Source organism: Stegodyphus dumicola, chromosome 12, assembly GCF_044657685.1.
Source record: "Stegodyphus dumicola isolate Sdum_Otavi_A_Nest chromosome 12, ASM4465768v1".
In the NCBI taxonomy this organism is placed as follows: Eukaryota; Metazoa; Arthropoda; class Arachnida; order Araneae; family Eresidae; genus Stegodyphus; species Stegodyphus dumicola.
In genome coordinates, this window is record NC_140779.1 from 20,537,752 (window position 1) to 20,560,442 (window position 22,691).

General features: G+C 31.4%; 1 protein-coding gene across 2 annotated transcripts in view; it reads right to left on the reverse strand.

Moving 5' to 3' along the window:
- The window catches only part of jhamt (juvenile hormone acid methyltransferase), a 108,041-nt gene that overhangs the window by 62,386 nt on the left and 22,964 nt on the right, over window positions 1-22,691 (reverse strand). The window lies entirely within an intron of this gene.

The window sequence follows — 22,691 nt, forward strand, 5'->3', positions numbered from 1 at the left end:
GTTCAACCAAAGCACCAAATTATGGAAACACATATAACCAAATAATGGTTCAACTAGAGCACCAAATTATCGAACAACATATAACCAAATAATGGTTGAACCAAAGCACCAAATTATGGAACAACATATAACCAAATAATGGTTCAACCAAAGAACCAAATTATGGAACAACATATAACCAAATAATGGTTCAACCAAAGAACCAAATTATGGAACAACATATAACCAAATAATGGTTCAACCAAAGCACCAAATTATGGAACAACATATAACCAAATAATGGTTCAACCAAAGAACCAAATTATGGAACAACATATAACCAAATAATGGTTCAACCAAAGCACCAAATTATGGAACAACATATAACCAAATAATGGTTCAACCAAAGCACCAAATTATGGAACAACATATAACCAAATAATGGTTCAACCAAAGCACCAAATTATGGAACACATTACAAATAATGATTCAACTAGAGCGCCAATTTATGGAACAACATATAAACAAATAATGGTTCAACCAAAGTTCCAAATTATGGAAACACATATAACCAAATAATGGTTCAACCAAAGCACCAAATTATGGAACAACATATAACCAAATAATGGTTCAACCAAAGCACCAAATTATGGAACAACACATTACAAATAATGGTTCAACTACTGCACCAATTTATGGAACAACATATAACCAAATAATGGTTCAACCAAAGCACCAAATTATGGAACAACATATAACCAAATAATGGTTCAACCAAAGCACCAAATTATGGAACAACACATTACAAATAATGGTTCAACTAGAGCACCAATTTATGGAACAATATACAACCAAAGCACCAATTTATGGAACAATATACAACCAAATAATGGTTCAACCAAAGCACCAAATTATGGAACAACATATAAAAAAATAATGGTTCAACCAAAGAACCAAATTATGGAACCACATATAACCAAATAATGGTTCAACCAAAGCACCAAATTATGGAACAACACATTACAAATAATGGTTCAACTAGAGCACCAATTTATGGAACAATATACAACCAAAGCACCAATTTATGGAACAATATACAACCAAATAATGGTTCAACCAAAGCACCAAATTATGGAACAACACATTACAAATAATGGTTCAACTAGAGCGCCAATTTATGGAACAACATATAACCAAATAATGGTTCAACCAAAGCACCAAATTATGGAAACACATATAACCAAATAATGGTTCAACTAGAGCACCAAATTATCGAACAACATATAACCAAATAATGGTTGAACCAAAGCACCAAATTATGGAACAACATATAACCAAATAATGGTTCAACCAAAGAACCAAATTATGGAACAACATATAACCAAATAATGGTTCAACCAAAGAACCAAATTATGGAACAACATATAACCAAATAATGGTTCAACCAAAGCACCAAATTATGGAACAACATATAACCAAATAATGGTTCAACCAAAGAACCAAATTATGGAACAACATATAACCAAATAATGGTTCAACCAAAGCACCAAATTATGGAACAACATATAACCAAATAATGGTTCAACCAAAGCACCAAATTATGGAACAACATATAACCAAATAATGGTTTAACCAAAGCATTAAATTATGGAACAACACATTACAAATAATGGTACAACTAGAGCATGAACTTATGGAACAACATATAACCAAATAATGGTTCAATCAAAGCACCAAATTATGGAACAACATATAAAAAAATAATGGTTCAACCAAAGAACCAAATTATGGAACAACATATAACCAAATAATGGTTCAACCAAAGCACCAAATTATGGAACAACATATAACCAAATAATGGTTTAACCAAAGCACCAAATTATGGAACAACACATTACAAATAATGGTTCAACTAGAGCACCAATTTATGGAACAATATACAACCAAAGCACCAATTTATGGAACAATATACAACCAAATAATGGTTCAACCAAACACCAAATTATGGAACAACATATAACCGAATAATGGTTCAACCAAAGCACCAAATTATGGAACAACACATTACAAATAATGGTTCAACTAGAGCGCCAATTTATGGAACAACATATAACCAAATAATGGTTCAACCAAAGCACCAAATTATGGAAACACATATAACCAAATAATGGTTCAACTAGAGCACCAAATTATCAAACAACATATAACCAAATAATGGTTGAACCAAAGCACCAAATTATGGAACAACATATAACCAAATAATGGTTCAACCAAAGCACCAAATTATGGAACAACACATTACAAATAATGGTTCAACTAGAGCATGAACTTATGGAACAACATATAACCAAATAATGGTTCAACCAAAGCACCAAATTATGGAACAACATATAAAAAAATAATGGTTCAACCAAAGAACCAAATTATGGAACAACATATAACCAAATAATGATTCAACCAAAGCACCAAATTATGGAACAACATATAACCAAATAATGGTTCAACCAAAGCACCAAATTATGGAACAACACATTACAAATAATGGTTCAACTAGAGCACCAATTTATGGAACAACATATAACCAAATAATGGTTCAATCAAGGCACCAAATTATGGAACAACATATAACCAAATAATGGTTCAACCAAAGCACCAAATTATGGAACACATTACAAATAATGATTCAACTTGAGCGCCAATTTATGGAACAACATATAACCAAATAATGGTTCAAATAGAGCACCAAATTATCGAACAACATATAACCAAATAATGGTTCAACCAAAGCACCAATTTACGGAAAAACATATAACCAAATAATGGTTCAACCAAAGCACCAAATTATGGAACAACATATAACCAAATAATGGTTCAACCAAAGAACCAAATTATGGAACAACATATAACCAAATAATGGTTCAACCAAACCACCAAATTATGGAACAACACATTACAAATAATGGTTCAACTACTGCACCAATTTATGGAACAACATATAACCAAATAATGGTTCAATCAAGGCACCAAATTATGGAACAACATATAACCAAATAATGGTTCAACCAAAGCACCAAATTATGGAACACATTACAAATAATGATTCAACTTGAGCGCCAATTTATGGAACAACATATAACCAAATAATGGTTCAACTAGAGCACCAAATTATCGAACAACATATAACCAAATAATGGTTCAACCAAAGCACCAATTTATGGAAAAACATATAACCAAATAATGGTTCAACCAAAGCACCAAATTATGGAACAACATATAACCAAATAATGGTTCAACCAAAGCACCAAATTATGGAACAACATATAACCAAATAATGGTTCAACCAAAGCACCAAATTATGGAACAACACATTACAAATAATGGTACAACTAGAGCATGAACTTATGGAACAACATATAACCAAATAATGGTTCAACCAAAGCACCAAATTATGGAACAACATATAAAAAAATAATGGTTCAACCAAAGAACCAAATTATGGAACAACATATAACCAAATAATGGTTCAACCAAAGCACCAAATTATGGAACAACATATAACCAAATAATGGTTTAACCAAAGCACCAAATTATGGAACAACACATTACAAATAATGGTTCAACTAGAGCACCAATTTATGGAACAACATATAACCAAATAATGGTACAACCAAAGCACCAAATTATGGAACAACATATAACCAAATAATGGTTCAACCAAAGCACCAAATTATGGAACAACACATTACAAATAATGGTTCAACTAGAGCGCCAATTTATGGAACAACATATAACCAAATAATGGTTCAACCAAAGCATAAAATTATGGAAACATATATAACCAAATAATAGTTCAACTAGAGCACCAAATTATCGAACAACATATAACCAAATAATGGTTCAACCAAAGCACCAAATTATGGAACAACATATAACCAAATAATGGTTCAACCAATGCACCAAATTATGGAACAACACATTACAAATAATGGTTCAACTAGAGCATGAACTTATGGAACAACACATAACCAAATAATGGTTCAAGCAAAGCACCAAATTATGGAACAACATATAACCAAATAATGGTTCAACCAAAGCACCAAATTATGGAACAACATATAACCAAATAATGATTCAATCAAGGCACCAAATTATGGAACAACATATAACCAAATAATGGTTCAACCAAAGCACCAAATTATGGAACACATTACAAATAATGATTCAACTAGAGCGCCAATTTATGGAACAACATATAACCAAATAATGGTTCAACCAAAGTTTCAAATTATGGAAACACATATAACCAAATAATGGTTCAACCAAAGCACCAAATTATGGAACAACATATAACCAAATAATGGTTCAACCAAAGCACCAAATTATGGAACAACACATTACAAATAATGGTTCAACTACTGCACCAATTTATGGAACACCATATAACCAAATAATGGTTCAAACAAAGCACCAAATTATGGAACAACATATAACCAAATAATGGTTCAACCAAAGCACCAAATTATGGAAAAACACATTACAAATAATGGTTCAACTAGAGCACCAATTTATGGAACAATATACAACCAAAGCACCAATTTATGGAACAATATACAACCAAATAATGGTTCAACCAAACACCAAATTATGGAACAACATATAACCAAATAATGGTTCAACCAAAGCACCAAATTATGGAACAACACATTACAAATAATGGTTCAACTAGAGCGCCAATTTATAGAACAACATATAACCAAATAATGGTTCAACCAAAGCACCAAATTATGGAAACACATATAACCAAATAATGGTTCAACTAGAGCACCAAATTATCGAACAACATATAACCAAATAATGGTTGAACCAAAGCACCAAATTATGGAACAACATATAACCAAATAATGGTTCAACCAAAGCACCAAATTATGGAACAACACATTACAAATAATGGTTCAACTAGAGCATGAACTTATGGAACAACATATAACCAAATAATGGTTCAACCAAAGCACCAAATTATGGAACAACATATAAAAAAATAATGGTTCAACCAAAGAACCAAATTATGGAACCACATATAACCAAATAATGGTTCAACCAAAGCACCAAATTATGGAACAACATATAACCAAATAATGGTTCAACCAAAGCACCAAATTATGGAACAACACATTACAAATAATGGTTCAACTAGAGCACCAATTTATGGAACAACATATAACCAAATAATGGTTCAATCAAGGCACCAAATTATGGAACAACATATAACCAAATAATGGTTCAACCAAAGCACCAAATTATGGAACACATTACAAATAATGATTCAACTTGAGCGCCAATTTATGGAACAACATATAACCAAATAATGGTTCAACTAGAGCACCAAATTATCGAACAACATATAACCAAATAATGGTTCAACCAAAGCACCAATTTATGGAAAAACATATAACCAAATAATGGTTCAACCAAAGCACCAAATTATGGAACAACATATAACCAAATAATGGTTCAACCAAAGCACCAAATTATGGAACAACATATAACCAAATAATGGTTCAACCAAAGCACCAAATTATGGAACAACACATTACAAATAATGGTACAACTAGAGCATGAACTTATGGAACAACATATAACCAAATAATGGTTCAACCAAAGCACCAAATTATGGAACAACATATAAAAAAATAATGGTTCAACCAAAGAACCAAATTATGGAACAACATATAACCAAATAATGGTTCAACCAAAGCACCAAATTATGGAACAACATATAACCAAATAATGGTTTAACCAAAGCACCAAATTATGGAACAACACATTACAAATAATGGTTCAACTAGAGCACCAATTTATGGAACAACATATAACCAAATAATGGTACAACCAAAGCACCAAATTATGGAACAACATATAACCAAATAATGGTTCAACCAAAGCACCAAATTATGGAACAACACATTACAAATAATGGTTCAACTAGAGCGCCAATTTATGGAACAACATATAACCAAATAATGGTTCAACCAAAGCATCAAATTATGGAAACATATATAACCAAATAATAGTTCAACTAGAGCACCAAATTATCGAACAACATATAACCAAATAATGGTTCAACCAAAGCACCAAATTATGGAACAACATATAACCAAATAATGGTTCAACCAAAGCACCAAATTCTGGAACAACACATTACAAATAATGGTTCAACTAGAGCATGAACTTATGGAACAACACATAACCAAATAATGGTTCAAGCAAAGCACCAAATTATGGAACAACATATAACCAAATAATGGTTCAACCAAAGCACCAAATTATGGAACAACATATAACCAAATAATGATTCAATCAAGGCACCAAATTATGGAACAACATATAACCAAATAATGGTTCAACCAAAGCACCAAATTATGGAACACATTACAAATAATGATTCAACTAGAGCGCCAATTTATGGAACAACATATAACCAAATAATGGTTCAACCAAAGTTCCAAATTATGGAAACACATATAACCAAATAATGGTTCAACCAAAGCACCAAATTATGGAACAACATATAACCAAATAATGGTTCACCCAAAGCACCAAATTATGGAACAACACATTACAAATAATGGTTCAACTACTGCACCAATTTATGGAACAACATATAACCAAATAATGGTTCAACCAAAGCACCAAATTATGGAACAACATATAACCAAATAATGGTTCAACCAAAGCACCAAATTATGGAACAACACATTACAAATAATGGTTCAACTAGAGCACCAATTTATGGAACAATATACAACCAAAGCACCAATTTATGGAACAATATACAACCAAATAATGGTTCAACCAAAGCACCAAATTATGGAACAACATATAAAAAAATAATGGTTCAACCAAAGAACCAAATTATGGAACCACATATAACCAAATAATGGTTCAACCAAAGCACCAAATTATGGAACAACACATTACAAATAATGGTTCAACTAGAGCACCAATTTATGGAACAATATACAACCAAAGCACCAATTTATGGAACAATATACAACCAAATAATGGTTCAACCAAAGCACCAAATTATGGAACAACACATTACAAATAATGGTTCAACTAGAGCGCCAATTTATGGAACAACATATAACCAAATAATGGTTCAACCAAAGCACCAAATTATGGAAACACATATAACCAAATAATGGTTCAACTAGAGCACCAATTTATGGAACAACATATAACCAAATAATGGTTCAATCAAGGCACCAAATTATGGAACAACATATAACCAAATAATGGTTCAACCAAAGCACCAAATTATGGAACACATTACAAATAATGATTCAACTTGAGCGCCAATTTATGGAACAACATATAACCAAATAATGGTTCAACTAGAGCACCAAATTATCGAACAACATATAACCAAATAATGGTTCAACCAAAGCACCAATTTATGGAAAAACATATAACCAAATAATGGTTCAACCAAAGCACCAAATTATGGAACAACATATAACCAAATAATGGTTCAACCAAAGAACCAAATTATGGAACAACATATAACCAAATAATGGTTCAACCAAAGCACCAAATTATGGAACAACACATTACAAATAATGGTACAACTAGAGCATGAACTTATGGAACAACATATAACCAAATAATGGTTCAATCAAAGCACCAAATTATGGAACAACATATAAAAAATAATGGTTCAACCAAAGAACCAAATTATGGAACAACATATAACCAAATAATGGTTCAACCAAAGCACCAAATTATGGAACAACATATAACCAAATAATGGTTTAACCAAAGCACCAAATTATGGAACAACACATTACAAATAATGGTTCAACTAGAGCACCAATTTATGGAACAACATATAACCAAATAATGGTACAACCAAAGCACCAAATTATGGAACAACATATAACCAAATAATGGTTCAACCAAAGCACCAAATTATGGAACAACACATTACAAATAATGGTTCAACTAGAGCGCCAATTTATGGAACAACATATAACCAAATAATGGTTCAACCAAAGCATCAAATTATGGAAACATATATAACCAAATAATAGTTCAACTAGAGCACCAAATTATCGAACAACATATAACCAAATAATGGTTCAACCAAAGCACCAAATTATGGAACAACATATAACCAAATAATGGTTCAACCAAAGCACCAAATTATGGAACAACACATTACAAATAATGGTTCAACTAGAGCATGAACTTATGGAACAACACATAACCAAATAATGGTTCAAGCAAAGCACCAAATTATGGAACAACATATAACCAAATAATGGTTCAACCAAAGCACCAAATTATGGAACAACATATAACCAAATAATGATTCAATCAAGGCACCAAATTATGGAACAACATATAACCAAATAATGGTTCAACCAAAGCACCAAATTATGGAACACATTACAAATAATGATTCAACTAGAGCGCCAATTTATGGAACAACATATAAACAAATAATGGTTCAACCAAAGTTCCAAATTATGGAAACACATATAACCAAATAATGGTTCAACCAAAGCACCAAATTATGGAACAACATATAACCAAATAATGGTTCAACCAAAGCACCAAATTATGGAACAACACATTACAAATAATGGTTCAACTACTGCACCAATTTATGGAACAACATATAACCAAATAATGGTTCAACCAAAGCACCAAATTATGGAACAACATATAACCAAATAATGGTTCAACCAAAGCACCAAATTATGGAACAACACATTACAAATAATGGTTCAACTAGAGCACCAATTTATGGAACAATATACAACCAAAGCACCAATTTATGGAACAATATACAACCAAATAATGGTTCAACCAAAGCACCAAATTATGGAACAACATATAAAAAAATAATGGTTCAACCAAAGAACCAAATTATGGAACCACATATAACCAAATAATGGTTCAACCAAAGCACCAAATTATGGAACAACACATTACAAATAATGGTTCAACTAGAGCACCAATTTATGGAACAATATACAACCAAAGCACCAATTTATGGAACAATATACAACCAAATAATGGTTCAACCAAAGCACCAAATTATGGAACAACACATTACAAATAATGGTTCAACTAGAGCGCCAATTTATGGAACAACATATAACCAAATAATGGTTCAACCAAAGCACCAAATTATGGAAACACATATAACCAAATAATGGTTCAACTAGAGCACCAAATTATCGAACAACATATAACCAAATAATGGTTGAACCAAAGCACCAAATTATGGAACAACATATAACCAAATAATGGTTCAACCAAAGAACCAAATTATGGAACAACATATAACCAAATAATGGTTCAACCAAAGAACCAAATTATGGAACAACATATAACCAAATAATGGTTCAACCAAAGCACCAAATTATGGAACAAAATATAACGAAATAATGGTTCAACCAAAGAACCAAATTATGGAACAACATATAACCAAATAATGGTTCAACCAAAGCACCAAATTATGGAACAACATATAACCAAATAATGGTTCAACCAAAGCACCAAATTATGGAACAACATATAACCAAATAATGGTTCAACCAAAGCACCAAATTATGGAAAACACATTACAAATAATGGTACAACTAGAGCATGAACTTATGGAACAACATATAACCAAATAATGGTTCAATCAAAGCACCAAATTATGGAACAACATATAAAAAAATAATGGTTCAACCAAAGAACCAAATTATGGAACAACATATAACCAAATAATGGTTCAACCAAAGCACCAAATTATGGAACAACATATAACCAAATAATGGTTTAACCAAAGCACCAAATTATGGAACAACACATTACAAATAATGGTTCAACTAGAGCACCAATTTATGGAACAACATATAACCAAATAATGGTACAACCAAAGCACCAAATTATGGAACAACATATAACCAAATAATGGTTCAACCAAAGCACCAAATTATGGAACAACACATTACAAATAATGGTTCAACTAGAGCGCCAATTTATGGAACAACATATAACCAAATAATGGTTCAACCAAAGCATCAAATTATGGAAACATATATAACCAAATAATAGTTCAACTAGAGCACCAAATTATCGAACAACATATAACCAAATAATGGTTCAACCAAAGCACCAAATTATGGAACAACATATAACCAAATAATGGTTCAACCAAAGCACCAAATTATGGAACAACACATTACAAATAATGGTTCAACTAGAGCATGAACTTATGGAACAACACATAACCAAATAATGGTTCAAGCAAAGCACCAAATTATGGAACAACATATAACCAAATAATGGTTCAACCAAAGCACCAAATTATGGAACAACATATAACCAAATAATGATTCAATCAAGGCACCAAATTATGGAACAACATATAACCAAATAATGGTTCAACCAAAGTACCAAATTATGGAACACATTACAAATAATGATTCAACTAGAGCGCCAATTTATGGAACAACATATAAACAAATAATGGTTCAACCAAAGTTCCAAATTATGGAAACACATATAACCAAATAATGGTTCAACCAAAGCACCAAATTATGGAACAACATATAACCAAATAATGGTTCAACCAAAGCACCAAATTATGGAACAACACATTACAAATAATGGTTCAACTACTGCACCAATTTATGGAACAACATATAACCAAATAATGGTTCAACCAAAGCACCAAATTATGGAACAACATATAACCAAATAATGGTTCAACCAAAGCACCAAATTATGGAACAACACATTACAAATAATGGTTCAACTAGAGCACCAATTTATGGAACAATATACAACCAAAGCACCAATTTATGGAACAATATACAACCAAATAATGGTTCAACCAAAGCAGCAAATTATGGAACAACATATAAAAAAATAATGGTTCAACCAAAGAACCAAATTATGGAACCACATATAACCAAATAATGGTTCAACCAAAGCACCAAATTATGGAACAACACATTACAAATAATGGTTCAACTAGAGCACCAATTTATGGAACAATATACAACCAAAGCACCAATTTATGGAACAATATACAACCAAATAATGGTTCAACCAAAGCACCAAATTATGGAACAACACATTACAAATAATGGTTCAACTAGAGCGCCAATTTATGGAACAACATATAACCAAATAATGGTTCAACCAAAGCACCAAATTATGGAAACACATATAACCAAATAATGGTTCAACTAGAGCACCAAATTATCGAACAACATATAACCAAATAATGGTTGAACCAAAGCACCAAATTATGGAACAACATATAACCAAATAATGGTTCAACCAAAGAACCAAATTATGGAACAACATATAACCAAATAATGGTTCAACCAAAGAACCAAATTATGGAACAACATATAACCAAATAATGGTTCAACCAAAGAACCAAATTATGGAACAACATATAACCAAATAATGGTTCAACCAAAGCACCAAATTATGGAACAACATATAACCAAATAATGGTTCAACCAAAGAACCAAATTATGGAACAACATATAACCAAATAATGGTTCAACCAAAGCACCAAATTATGGAACAACATATAACCAAATAATGGTTCAACCAAAGCACCAAATTATGGAACAACATATAACCAAATAATGGTTCAACCAAAGCACCAAATTATGGAACAACACATTACAAATAATGGTACAACTAGAGCATGAACTTATGGAACAACATATAACCAAATAATGGTTCAATCAAAGCACCAAATTATGGAACAACATATAAAAAAATAATGGTTCAACCAAAGAACCAAATTATGGAACAACATATAACCAAATAATGGTTCAACCAAAGCACCAAATTATGGAACAACATATAACCAAATAATGGTTTAACCAAAGCACCAAATTATGGAACAACACATTACAAATAATGGTTCAACTAGAGCACCAATTTATGGAACAATATACAACCAAAGCACCAATTTATGGAACAATATACAACCAAATAATGGTTCAACCAAACACCAAATTATGGAACAACATATAACCGAATAATGGTTCAACCAAAGCACCAAATTATGGAACAACACATTACAAATAATGGTTCAACTAGAGCGCCAATTTATGGAACAACATATAACCAAATAATGGTTCAACCAAAGCACCAAATTATGGAAACACATATAACCAAATAATGGTTCAACTAGAGCACCAAATTATCAAACAACATATAACCAAATAATGGTTGAACCAAAGCACCAAATTATGGAACAACATATAACCAAATAATGGTTCAACCAAAGCACCAAATTATGGAACAACACATTACAAATAATGGTTCAACTAGAGCATGAACTTATGGAACAACATATAACCAAATAATGGTTCAACCAAAGCACCAAATTATGGAACAACATATAAAAAAATAATGGTTCAACCAAAGAACCAAATTATGGAACAACATATAACCAAATAATGATTCAACCAAAGCACCAAATTATGGAACAACATATAACCAAATAATGGTTCAACCAAAGCACCAAATTATGGAACAACACATTACAAATAATGGTTCAAATAGAGCACCAATTTATGGAACAACATATAACCAAATAATGGTTCAATCAAGGCACCAAATTATGGAACAACATATAACCAAATAATGGTTCAACCAAAGCACCAAATTATGGAACACATTACAAATAATGATTCAACTTGAGCGCCAATTTATGGAACAACATATAACCAAATAATGGTTCAACTAGAGCACCAAATTATCGAACAACATATAACCAAATAATGGTTCAACCAAAGCAACAATTTACGGAAAAACATATAACCAAATAATGGTTCAACCAAAGCACCAAATTATGGAACAACATATAACCAAATAATGGTTCAACCAAAGAACCAAATTATGGAACAACATATAACCAAATAATGGTTCAACCAAAGCACCAAATTATGGAACACATTACAAATAATGATTCAACTTGAGCGCCAATTTATGGAACAACATATAACCAAATAATGGTTCAACTAGAGCACCAAATTATCGAACAACATATAACCAAATAATGGTTCAACCAAAGCACCAATTTATGGAAAAACATATAACCAAATAATGGTTCAACCAAAGCACCAAATTATGGAACAACATATAACCAAATAATGGTTCAACCAAAGCACCAAATTATGGAACAACATATAACCAAATAATGGTTCAACCAAAGCACCAAATTATGGAACAACACATTACAAATAATGGTACAACTAGAGCATGAACTTATGGAACAACATATAACCAAATAATGGTTCAACCAAAGCACCAAATTATGGAACAACATATAAAAAAATAATGGTTCAACCAAAGAACCAAATTATGGAACAACATATAACCAAATAATGGTTCAACCAAAGCACCAAATTATGGAACAACATATAACCAAATAATGGTTTAACCAAAGCACCAAATTATGGAACAACACATTACAAATAATGGTTCAACTAGAGCACCAATTTATGGAACAACATATAACCAAATAATGGTACAACCAAAGCACCAAATTATGGAACAACATATAACCAAATAATGGTTCAACCAAAGCACCAAATTATGGAACAACACATTACAAATAATGGTTCAACTAGAGCGCCAATTTATGGAACAACATATAACCAAATAATGGTTCAACCAAAGCATAAAATTATGGAAACATATATAACCAAATAATAGTTCAACTAGAGCACCAAATTATCGAACAACATATAACCAAATAATGGTTCAACCAAAGCACCAAATTATGGAACAACATATAACCAAATAATGGTTCAACCAATGCACCAAATTATGGAACAACACATTACAAATAATGGTTCAACTAGAGCATGAACTTATGGAACAACACATAACCAAATAATGGTTCAAGCAAAGCACCAAATTATGGAACAACATATAACCAAATAATGGTTCATCCAAAGCACCAAATTATGGAACAACATATAACCAAATAATGATTCAATCAAGGCACCAAATTATGGAACAACATATAACCAAATAATGGTTCAACCAAAGCACCAAATTATGGAACACATTACAAATAATGATTCAACTAGAGCGCCAATTTATGGAACAACATATAACCAAATAATGGTTCAACCAAAGTTCCAAATTATGGAAACACATATAACCAAATAATGGTTCAACCAAAGCACCAAATTATGGAACAACATATAACCAAATAATGGTTCAACCAAAGCACCAAATTATGGAACAACACATTACAAATAATGGTTCAACTACTGCACCAATTTATGGAACACCATATAACCAAATAATGGTTCAAACAAAGCACCAAATTATGGAACAACATATAACCAAATAATGGTTCAACCAAAGCACCAAATTATGGAACAACACATTACAAATAATGGTTCAACTAGAGCACCAATTTATGGAACAATATACAACCAAAGCACCAATTTATGGAACAATATACAACCAAATAATGGTTCAACCAAACACCAAATTATGGAACAACATATAACCAAATAATGGTTCAACCAAAGCACCAAATTATGGAACAACACATTACAAATAATGGTTCAACTAGAGCGCCAATTTATAGAACAACATATAACCAAATAATGGTTCAACCAAAGCACCAAATTATGGAAACACATATAACCAAATAATGGTTCAACTAGAGCACCAAATTATCGAACAACATATAACCAAATAATGGTTGAACCAAAGCACCAAATTATGGAACAACATATAACCAAATAATGGTTCAACCAAAGCACCAAATTATGGAACAACACATTACAAATAATGGTTCAACTAGAGCATGAACTTATGGAACAACATATAACCAAATAATGGTTCAACCAAAGCACCAAATTATGGAACAACATATAAAAAAATAATGGTTCAACCGAAGAACCAAATTATGGAACCACATATAACCAAATAATGGTTCAACCAAAGCACCAAATTATGGAACAACATATAACCAAATAATGGTTCAACCAAAGCACCAAATTATGGAACAACACATTACAAATAATGGTTCAACTAGAGCACCAATTTATGGAACAACATATAACCAAATAATGGTTCAATCAAGGCACCAAATTATGGAACAACATATAACCAAATAATGGTTCAACCAAAGCACCAAATTATGGAACACATTACAAATAATGATTCAACTTGAGCGCCAATTTATGGAACAACATATAACCAAATAATGGTTCAACTAGAGCACCAAATTATCGAACAACATATAACCAAATAATGGTTCAACCAAAGCACCAATTTATGGAAAAACATATAACCAAATAATGGTTCAACCAAAGCACCAAATTATGGAACAACATATAACCAAATAATGGTTCAACCAAAGCACCAAATTATGGAACAACATATAACCAAATAATGGTTCAACCAAAGCACCAAATTATGGAACAACACATTACAAATAATGGTACAACTAGAGCATGAACTTATGGAACAACATATAACCAAATAATGGTTCAACCAAAGCACCAAATTATGGAACAACATATAAAAATATAATGGTTCAACCAAAGAACCAAATTATGGAACAACATATAACCAAATAATGGTTCAACCAAAGCACCAAATTATGGAACAACATATAACCAAATAATGGTTTAACCAAAGCACCAAATTATGGAACAACACATTACAAATAATGGTTCAACTAGAGCACCAATTTATGGAACAACATATAACCAAATAATGGTACAACCAAAGCACCAAATTATGGAACAACATATAACCAAATAATGGTTCAACCAAAGCACCAAATTATGGAACAACACATTACAAATAATGGTTCAACTAGAGCGCCAATTTATGGAACAACATATAACCAAATAATGGTTCAACCAAAGCATCAAATTATGGAAACATATATAACCAAATAATAGTTCAACTAGAGCACCAAATTATCGAACAACATATAACCAAATAATGGTTCAACCAAAGCACCAAATTCTGGAACAACATATAACCAAATAATGGTTCAACCAAAGCACCAAATTCTGGAACAACACATTACAAATAATGGTTCAACTAGAGCATGAACTTATGGAACAACACATAACCAAATAATGGTTCAAGCAAAGCACCAAATTATGGAACAACATATAACCAAATAATGGTTCAACCAAAGCACCAAATTATGGAACAACATATAACCAAATAATGATTCAATCAAGGCACCAAATTATGGAACAACATATAACCAAATAATGGTTCAACCAAAGCACCAAATTATGGAACACATTACAAATAATGATTCAACTAGAGCGCCAATTTATGGAACAACATATAACCAAATAATGGTTCAACCAAAGTTCCAAATTATGGAAACACATATAACCAAATAATGGTTCAACCAAAGCACCAAATTATGGAACAACATATAACCAAATAATGGTTCAACCAAAGCACCAAATTATGGAACAACACATTACAAAGAATGGTTCAACTACTGCACCAATTTATGGAACAACATATAACCAAATAATGGTTCAACCAAAGCACCAAATTATGGAACAACATATAACCAAATAATGGTTCAACCAAAGCACCAAATTATGGAACAACACATTACAAATAATGGTTCAACTAGAGCACCAATTTATGGAACAATATACAACCAAAGCACCAATTTATGGAACAATATACAACCAAATAATGGTTCAACCAAAGCACCAAATTATGGAACAACATATAAAAAAATAATGGTTCAACCAAAGAACCAAATTATGGAACCACATATAACCAAATAATGGTTCAACCAAAGCACCAAATTATGGAACAACACATTACAAATAATGGTTCAACTAGAGCACCAATTTATGGAACAATATACAACCAAAGCACCAATTTATGGAACAATATACAACCAAATAATGGTTCAACCAAAGCACCAAATTATGGAACAACACATTACAAATAATGGTTCAACTAGAGCGCCAATTTATGGAACAACATATAACCAAATAATGGTTCAACCAAAGCACCAAATTATGGAAACACATATAACCAAATAATGGTTCAACTAGAGCACCAAATTATCGAACAACATATAACCAAATAATGGTTGAACCAAAGCACCAAATTATGGAACAACATATAACCAAATAATGGTTCAACCAAAGAACCAAATTATGGAACAACATATAACCAAATAATGGTTCAACCAAAGAACCAAATTATGGAACAACATATAACCAAATAATGGTTCAACCAAAGCACCAAATTATGGAATAACATATAACCAAATAATGGTTCAACCAAAGAACCAAATTATGGAACAACATATAACCAAATAATGGTTCAACCAAAGCACCAAATTATGGAACAACATATAACCAAATAATGGTTCAACCAAAGCACCAAATTATGGAACAACATATAACCAAATAATGGTTCAACCAAAGCACCAAATTATGGAACAACACATTACAAATAATGGTACAACTAGAGCATGAACTTATGGAACAACATATAACCAAATAATGGTTCAATCAAAGCACCAAATTATGGAACAACATATAAAAAAATAATGGTTCAACCAAAGAACCAAATTATGGAACAACATATAACCAAATAATGGTTCAACCAAAGCACCAAATTATGGAACAACATATAACCAAATAATGGTTTAACCAAAGCACCAAATTATGGAACAACACATTACAAATAATGGTTCAACTAGAGCACCCATTTATGGAACAATATACAACCAAAGCACCAATTTATGGAACAATATACAACCAAATAATGGTTCAACCAAACACCAAATTATGGAACAACATATAACCGAATAATGGTTCAACCAAAGCACCAAATTATGGAACAACACATTACAAATAATGGTTCAACTAGAGCGCCAATTTATGGAACAACATATAACCAAATAATGGTTCAACCAAAGCACCAAATTATGGAAACACATATAACCAAATAATGGTTCAACTAGAGCACCAAATTATCAAACAACATATAACCAAATAATGGTTGAACCAAAGCACCAAATTATGGAACAACATATAACCAAATAACGGTTCAACCAAAGCACCAAATTATGGAACACATTACAAATAATGATTCAACTTGAGCGCCAATTTATGGAACAACATATAACCAAATAATGGTTCAACCAAAGCACCAAATTATGGAACAACATATAAAAAAATAATGGTTCAACCAAAGAACCAAATTATGGAACAACATATAACCAAATAATGATTCAACCAAAGCACCAAATTATGGAACAACATATAACCAAATAATGGTTCAACCAAAGCACCAAATTATGGAACAACACATTACAAATAATGGTTCAACTAGAGCACCAATTTATGGAACAACATATAACCAAATAATGGTTCAATCAAGGCACCAAATTATGGAACAACATATAACCAAATAATGGTTCAACCAAAGCACCAAATTATGGAACACATTGCAAATAATGATTCAACTTGAGCGCCAATTTATGGAACAACATATAACCAAATAATGGTTCAACTAGAGCACCAAATTATCGAACAACATATAACCAAATAATGGTTCAACCAAAGCACCAATTTATGGAAAAACATATAACCAAATAATGGTTCAACCAAAGCACCAAATTATGGAACAACATATAACCAAATAATGGTTCAACCAAAGAACCAAATTATGGAACAACATATAACCAAATAATGGTTCAACCAAAGCACCAAATTATGGAACAACACATTACAAATAATGGTTCAACTACTGCACCAATTTATGGAACAACATATAACCAAATAATGGTTCAATCAAGGCACCAAATTATGGAACAACATATAACCAAATAATGGTTCAACCAAAGCACCAAATTATGGAACACATTACAAATAATGATTCAACTTGAGCGCCAATTTATGGAACAACATATAACCAAATAATGGTTCAACTAGAGCACCAAATTATCGAACAACATATAACCAAATAATGGTTCAACCAAAGCACCAATTTTTGGAAAAACATATAACCAAATAATGGTTCAACCAAAGCACCAAATTATGGAACAACATATAACCAAATAATGGTTCAACCAAAGCACCAAATTATGGAACAACATATAACCAAATAATGGTTCAACCAAAGCACCAAATTATGGAACAACACATTACAAATAATGGTACAACTAGAGCATGAACTTATGGAACAACATATAACCAAATAATGGTTCAACCAAAGCACCAAATTATGGAACAACATATAAAAAAATAATGGTTCAACCAAAGAACCAAATTATGGAACAACATATAACCAAATAATGGATCAACCAAAGCACCAAATTATGGAACAACATATAACCAAATAATGGTTTAACCAAAGCACCAAATTATGGAACAACACATTACAAATAATGGTTCAACTAGAGCACCAATTTATGGAACAACATATAACCAAATAATGGTACAACCAAAGCACCAAATTATGGAACAACATATAACCAAATAATGGTTCAACCAAAGCACCAAATTATGGAACAACACATTACAAATAATGGTTCAACTAGAGCGCCAATTTATGGAACAACATATAACCAAATAATGGTTCAACCAAAGCACCAAATTATGGAAACACATATAACCAAATAATGGTTCAACTAGAGCACCAAATTATCCAACAACATATAACCAAATAATGGTTGAACCAAAGCACCAAATTATGGAACAACATATAACCAAATAATGGTTCAACCAAAGCACCAAATTATGAAACAACATATTACAAATAATGGTTCAACTAGAGCATGAACTTATGGAACAACATATAACCAAATAATGGTTCAACCAAAGCACCAAATTATGGAACAACATATAAAAAAATAATGGTTCAACCAAAGAACCAAATTATGGAACCACATATAACCAAATAACGGTTCAACCAAAGCACCAAATTATGGAACAACATATAACCAAATAATGGTTCAACCAAAGCACCAAATTATGGAACAACACATTACAAATAATGGTTCAACTAGAGCACCAATTTATGGAACAACATATAACCAAATAATGGTTCAATCAAGGCACCAAATTATGGAACAACATATAACCAAATAATGGTTCAACCAAAGCACCAAATTATGGAACACATTACAAATAATGATTCAACTTGAGCGCCAATTTATGGAACAACATATAACCAAATAATGGTTCAACTAGAGCACCAAATTATCGAACAACATATAACCAAATAATGGTTCAACCAAAGCACCAATTTATGGAAAAACATATAACCAAATAATGGTTCAACCAAAGCACCAAATTATGGAACAACATATAACCAAATAATGGTTCAACCAAAGCACCAAATTATGGAACAACATATAACCAAATAATGGTTCAACCAAAGCACCAAATTATGGAAACACATATAACCAAATAATGGTTCAACTAGAGCACCAAATTATCAAACAACATATAACCAAATAATGGTTGAACCAAAGCACCAAATTATGGAACAACATATAACAAAATAATGGTTCAACCAAAGCACCAAATTATGGAACAACACATTACAAATAATGGTTCAACTAGAGCATGAACTTATGGAACAACATATAACCAAATAATGGTTCAACCAAAGCACCAAATTATGGAACAACATATAAAAAAATAATGGTTCAACCAAAGAACCAAATTATGGAACAACATATAACCAAATAATGATTCAACCAAAGCACCAAATTATGGAACAACATATAACCAAATAATGGTTCAACCAAAGCACCAAATTATGGAACAACATATAACCAAATAATGGTTCAACCAAAGAACCAAATTATGGAACAACATATAACCAAATAATGGTTCAACCAAAGCACCAAATTATGGAACAACATATAACCAAATAATGGTTCAACCAAAGAACCAAATTATGGAACAACATATAACCAAATAATGGTTCAACCAAAGCACCAAATTATGGAACAACATATAACCAAATAATGGTTCAACCAAAGCACCAAATTATGGAACAACATATAACCAAATAATGGTTCAACCAAAGCACCAAATTATGGAACAACACATTACAAATAATGGTACAACTAGAGCATGAACTTATGGAACAACATATAACCAAATAATGGTTCAATCAAAGCACCAAATTATGGAACAACATATAAAAAAATAATGGTTCAACCAAAGAACCAAATTATGGAACAACATATAACCAAATAATGGTTCAACCAAAGCACCAAATTATGGAACAACATATAACCAAATAATGGTTTAACCAAAGCACCAAATTATGGAACAACACATTACAAATAATGGTTCAACTAGAGCACCAATTTATGGAACAATATACAACCAAAGCACCAATTTATGGAACAATATACAACCAAATAATGGTTCAACCAAACACCAAATTATGGAACAACATATAACCGAATAATGGTTCAACCAAAGCACCAAATTATGGAACAACACATTACAAATAATGGTTCAACTAGAGCGCCAATTTATGGAACAACATATAACCAAATAATGGTTCAACCAAAGCACCAAATTATGGAAACACATATAACCAAATAATGGTTCAACTAGAGCACCAAATTATCAAACAACATATAACCAAATAATGGTTGAACCAAAGCACCAAATTATGGAACAACATATAACCAAATAACGGTTCAACCAAAGCACCAAATTATGGAACACATTACAAATAATGATTCAACTTGAGCGCCAATTTATGGAACAACATATAACCAAATAATGGTTCAACCAAAGCACCAAATTATGGAACAACATATAAAAAAATAATGGTTCAACCAAAGAACCAAATTATGGAACAACATATAACCAAATTATGATTCAACCAAAGCACCAAATTATGGAACAACATATAACCAAATAATGGTTCAACCAAAGCACCAAATTATGGAACAACACATTACAAATAATGGTTCAACTAGAGCACCAATTTATGGAACAACATATAACCAAATAATGGTTCAATCAAGGCACCAAATTATGGAACAACATATAACCAAATAATGGTTCAACCAAAGCACCAAATTATGGAACACATTGCAAATAATGATTCAACTTGAGCGCCAATTTATGGAACAACATATAACCAAATAATGGTTCAACTAGAGCACCAAATTATCGAACAACATATAACCAAATAATGGTTCAACCAAAGCACCAATTTATGGAAAAACATATAACCAAATAATGGTTCAACCAAAGCACCAAATTATGGAACAACATATAACCAAATAATGGTTCAACCAAAGAACCAAATTATGGAACAACATATAACCAAATAATGGTTCAACCAAAGCACCAAATTATGGAACAACACATTACAAATAATGGTTCAACTACTGCACCAATTTATGGAACAACATATAACCAAATAATGGTTCAATCAAGGCACCAAATTATGGAACAACATATAACCAAATAATGGTTCAACCAAAGCACCAAATTATGGAACACATTACAAATAATGATTCAACTTGAGCGCCAATTTATGGAACAACATATAACCAAATAATGGTTCAACTAGAGCACCAAATTATCGAACAACATATAACCAAATAATGGTTCAACCAAAGCACCAATTTTTGGAAAAACATATAACCAAAT